The sequence below is a fragment of the Leucopleurus acutus genome, assembly GCF_964270905.1.
Source record: "Leucopleurus acutus genome assembly, chromosome: 16".
In the NCBI taxonomy this organism is placed as follows: Eukaryota; Metazoa; Chordata; class Mammalia; order Artiodactyla; family Delphinidae; genus Leucopleurus; species Leucopleurus acutus.
In genome coordinates this window covers 54,382,274-54,388,273 of record NC_139158.1, presented here as the reverse complement: position 1 = coordinate 54,388,273, position 6,000 = coordinate 54,382,274, and positions in this window count along the sequence as shown.

Here is a 6,000-nt window from a genome sequence, read left to right as displayed (position 1 = left end):
CTCCAAAATTTACAAACAGCTCATGCGGTTTAATAACAAAAGAAAACAAACAACCCAATCCAAAAGTGGGCAGAAAATCTAAATAGACATTTCTCCAAAGAAGATATACAGATTGCCAACAAATACATGAAAGAATGCTCAACATCATTAATCATTAGAGAAATGCAAATCAAAACTACAATGAGATATCATCTCACACCAGTCAGAATGGCCATCATCAAAAAATCTACAAACAATAAATGCTGGAGAGGGTGTGGAGAAAAGGGAAACCTCTTGGCTGTTGGTGAGAATGTAAATTGATACAGCCACTATGGACAACAGTATGGAGGTTCCTTAAAAAACTACAAATAGAACTACCATATGACCCAGCAATCCCACTACTGGGCATATACCCTGAGAAAGCCATAATTCAAAAATGTCATGTACCAAAATGTTCATTGCAGCTCTATTTATAATAGCCAGGACATGGAAGCAACCTAAGTGTCCATCAGCAGATGAATGGATAAAGAAGATATGGCACATGTATACTATTGAATATTACTCAGCCATAAAAAGAAACAAAGTTAAGTTGTTTGTAGTGAGGTGGATGGACCTAGAGTCTGTCCTACAGAGTGAAGTAAGTCAGAAAGAGAAAAAAATATACCATATGCTAACACATATATGTGGAATCTAAGAAAAAAAAAAGGTTCATGAAGAACCTTGGGGCAAGACGGGAATAGAGACACAGACATACTAGAGAATGGACTTGAGGACATGGGGAGGGGGAAGGGTAAGCTGTGACAAAGTGAGAGAGTGGCATGGACATATATACACTACCAAACGTAAAATAGATAGCTAGTCGGAAGCATCCACATAGCACAGGGAGATCAGCTCAGTGCTTTGTGACCACCTAGAGCGGTGGGATGTGGGGGGAGGTAGGAGGGAGGGAGACACAAGCAGGAAGAGATATGGGAACATATGTACATGTATAACTGATTCACTTTGTTATAAAGCAGAAACTAACACACCATTGTAAAGCAATTATACTCCAATAAATATGTTAAAAAATGTATATAATATAATCTTTCTATTAAGTACCTTTAAATGTCATTGGGTAAGTTTAGACATGCAAGAGATGAATAACAATATAAAATAATGAGTGATTATGTCCTCAAATGAGTGTTTAGAAAATGAATTTTGTTGGGACCTGAGGATGGGTAGGTTGGAGAATACAAAGATAGGTTATATCTATAAAGAGATTATACCTTGGAAGAAAAGTATATTCATCCCTCATGTTGGTAGTAATTAATTATAGCCAATTTGGTGAAAAATAATGTTTTTTGAGAATAGAGGCCTTGAAATTAAGGCCTTTCAAAGGTTGGTTTACTGATTCCAGCCCTGTACAACAAAAGCAATATGGGTAGATCCATGATAAAATCCAACTTGGCTTCCCTATTTCTGCATGAAGTTTAGGGACCTTAAGATCTGACAATCACAATGAAGTTAAAGTAATCAATTTGTTTTTTCCTTTTGTAACTGAAACTTTGAATCAGTATCAGAGCTGATTAATTAAAACTTTTGAGGATTTTAGCTCTATAGGACAAACTAAAGATATTGGCAGGCAGGTGATCATTTTCTAGAGAGATAAGGAAAAAGTAGCTCTTACATCAAATTCATTAATAGAAAATAAAAATTTATAATTGCCTTTTGTTCTTGTGGTATACAATAGGTATATCTAATCATCTCTTTGTATATCTTCAAAGATCTATTATGAAATGTCTACCACCACCAAACAAAAAAGTGTTGATGTTCTGTATATTATAAAATGAAGAACCTTATAAACAATTTTTTGAGGAAAAAAAATCAGTTGCCTTTTATTTCATTGACCTTAGCATACAATAAATTTATATTCCTTTCTCTTATTTTCTCTTAATGAGATCTATATTTTTTGGAAAACATCAATGTTTTCCAAAAATCTGTATTCTTTAGGTAGCATCAATGTATCAATGTTTCTTTTCTTTTCTTTCTTTCCTTCTTTCCTTCCTTCCTTCCATCCTTCCTTTCTCTTCCTTCCTCCCTCCCTCCCTCTCTCCCTCTCCCCCTTTCTCTCTCTCTGTCTCTCTGTCTCTCTCTTTCTCTCTCTCTTTCTCTTTCTTTCTTTCTTTCTTTCTTTCTTTCTTTCTTTCTTTCTTTCTTTCTTTCTTTCTTTCTTCCTTTCTTCCTTTCTTCCTTTCTTCCTTTCTTCCTTTCTTCCTTTCTTTATTTTTCCCCTGAAGGACCTTTCAAACTTTTCATAATTACAAAAGAGTCTTTGCATTGTTGGTTTTCTGGGGTCACAGAGGGACATTTATATGTCTTCATTATACCTGTGGTGTGTATCCTTTCCATGTATAGCAGATGCCTAAGGTACTTTCTATTTCCAAAAGATACGACTCTTTAGCTTTCTATTCTCCTAAGTATAGGAAAGGACAAACCTGGAGATCCAGGGGTCTCCATGTTTCTAGTTTAGTTGACTCCAGAAGCAAAGTTTGTAGTACAAATAATTTATTGGGAAGATGATCCCTAGAAACACTGGTAGGAGAAAAAAGTACAATAAAGGAAACATTATCAAGCAAGTTATACTCTGGGCAACTGGAGATTAAAATCTTGGGGAATTCTAGAGATGCTGTAAAACATGCACTCAGAGTCTTCCCATGGGGGAAATGGAATAGTTACCTGCCAACCCTCATTAATCATTCATACAGGGGTGCTTCTGGGGGCACTGATTACCCAGCAGTTCTAGCCTTCCTTGTACAATGTTTGGAGGCAAGAGAGAGCTTAAGGCAAAAAGTTGTATGTACTGACATCTGGACGTTAGGTTGGTATGCCTAGAAATACTAAATTCCAAGGAGCTACAGCAGGTTGGCAGGGGTGGGGGGCGGGGGTGGTTAACTAAAGAAACTTCTATACAATGTAGAGGAAGAGACAGTATCTATACAGATTCACACATTAATACACATTCAATAAATACTTAGAGAGGACCCACAAAAACCTTGCACTATACATTAAGGAAGCATCCAGTCCTCATAGAGATGTCATTCTAGTTGACATGCATTTATTGAATGTTACATACAATATTCTCAGAAAACCTAGAGCTCTTGGGGGTTACCCAAGGAGGAAAATCTCAAACATTTCTCACAGGCACATTTCTGTCTCCATATTAGCTTTCCTGTCCCCAGTTAGTTTTTGCTGCATAATAAATAACTTTAAACACAGTGACTTCAAACTATTTTTTTAGCAGATTCTGCATGTCTTAAATTTGTGATGGGCTCAGCTGGGTGGTTTTATTGATCTGGATGAGGTCTGGCTGATCCTGCCTGGGCTCATTTGTGCATTAACCTCCTTGTTGATTGTTGTCTAGGGTGTCTCAATTCTCCTCCAGGTATCTACTTGTTCTCCAGCAGATTAGCTGAGTCTTGTTCCCATGGTGGCAGGGTTGCTGAGACAATCTAGACAGTGACCTTCAATGCATAAGTGTTTTTCAAGCCCTTGCTTGCATCATGCTTGCCACTCTTCCATTGGCCAAAACAAGTCATGAGGCCATCCCAGTTTCAGGGCTGATGGAAGACTCCAACCATTGATAGCAGGAGCTACAAAAGTAACATTGCAAAAGTTGTGGATATGGAGCAGGGAGGAATTTGTGGCTATTTTTTGCATCTACCACAAAGTGAAAGAAGATTTTGCAATCTACCTCAAACACAACACACACAGCCCTGATATGATACAGGAAACACTGTATCAGGAATCTGTCTAAACAGAGAGAATGTGGTGCCCTGGGCACTTGTCCCAGAGAACTCACCCTTGCCTTCACTATCATGGTGTGTGTGTCTGGCAACATTTCACAGTTCTCCATTAGAAAATTGTGTTACTTGGACTTCTGTGATTTATAAGTCCAAAGCACTTATGGGAATCAAATGTGCATCAGCTCTTTACTAACAAGGTTAAGCAATTTCCCGTGTCTTCCCAGAAGTCATCAAAACTACTACAACATCTTGAGCCTGTAGGTGATAAATTATGTCTGTCTTGCTTCACTGTTAGGAAAGTGGTGTTAACTGATTAGCCCTATACTCATGGAATAGGGCTGGAAATAATGACAACATATCTGTATTCTTCCATTGTTCCAATAACCACCACTCTCTCCTGTCACCTCTACGAACAGGAATTCCCCGTTCACTGATTCCCTTGTTCTGGACATGTATGAGAAATTTGTCTATGTACTAATTTACTGGTCCTGAAAATGTTTTAATCCAATAAAATTTTTTTTCTAATGGAAAAATATTTAATAGTCAATGTTCTCCTGGATTCTAAAGATCTGATTTAAATAACATAGATATGCAATACTACTGTACAGATTTCAAAATTTTAAAAGTAGTTGAAAATTCTAAGTATCTATACTTCAAGTTTCTGACTACATCACCTAAAGCAAACTCTCCAAATTTCCTGCTAAGATATTACCAAGTCACAAAAAATTTCAAAATCTTGACTTACCAAAAAATTAAAAAAATATATTAATGGACAACTCATCATCATAATCTAGATTGACTTCAACTGGGCCAAAATGAGAGATGACTAATAGCAGGCTCAATCAGACCTACAGACACTGAATGTTCTCTCCTCCTGTCCCCCATCCCCCAAGACATATCGAAGTAACAGACGTTCACAAGCACCTTGGAAAAGAGCGTGCAGATCCCAGTGGCAAGATCACCTGGTGATGAGGTGGCAAATGAAGGGTGGCATGGTTTCAGGCTCCTTTCTGAGATGCATCCCCCAGTCCATGCTCTTAAATCACTAGGAGGGATAAAAGCTAGGGCATGCCCTTCTCCCCTCCTCTAGGCACACACTGTTGATACTCCCCAGGGAAATGACCACAGAAGAGGGGATATATATATATATATATTATATATATATATATATAATATATATATAATATATATATACACAACACACGCACATACATACATACATATATATAACTTATATTTAAATATATATATTTAAATAAATGTGTATGTATATATGGAGATTATATGTATTAAAAAAAAAACAGAAAAGCAAAAATCCTGAACAGCTTATAGCAAATGAAATAGAATTAATGTATTAGACAGAAGAAGAATCTAAAATAAGTAAAATGAGGAGGGTGGGGAAAGGGGAATTGGATGCAGGCAGTGAAAAGGTAAAGACTTCCAGTTGTGAGATAAATAAGTACTAGGGATATAATGTACAACATGATAAATATAATTAACACTGCCGTATGTTATATATGAGAGCTATTAAGACAGTAAATCTTGAGTTCCCATCATAAGGGAATTTTTTTCTATTCTTTAATTTTGTATCTATGTGACATTATTGATGTTCACTAAACTTATTGCAGAAACCATTTTATGATGCATGTAAGTCAAATCATTATGCTGTATACTTTAAACTTATACAGTGCTGTATGTTAATTATATCTCAATAAAACTGGAAGAAATAAAATTAAAAAATAAGTAAAATGAATATATTCAAAGCAGTATGACAGGGTTTGATAATATGGAAGAAAAACCAGCAGTTATAAGGAAAATCGAAATGTAAATGGGAAGTATGAAAGGCAAAAGTGTTGTAGTAAAGCAGTGGTTCCTAAAGTGTGATCTCAGAACAATAACATCAGCATCACCTGGATACTTGTTAGAATCACAAATTCTTGTACCCACCTGATACTGGATCAGAAACTCCAGTTGTGGGGCCTAAGCATCTGTGTTTTAAGACATACCCCTAGGTGATTCTGAGGCTGTCAAGTGTGAGAACCACTGCTGTAGAGAACCAAATTGATCGATTGGATTGTGAGCCAAAAGTGATTAAGCCAGAAGATGAAGTAGAAAAATTCTGTTAGAAAATATCAGGAATGAATAAGGATAAAGAAATAGGTATGTAAATGTTAACAGCCATTGTGGATAGAAGTAGAAGGTTCAACATCCATATAGTAGGATATCCAGAACCTGCCAA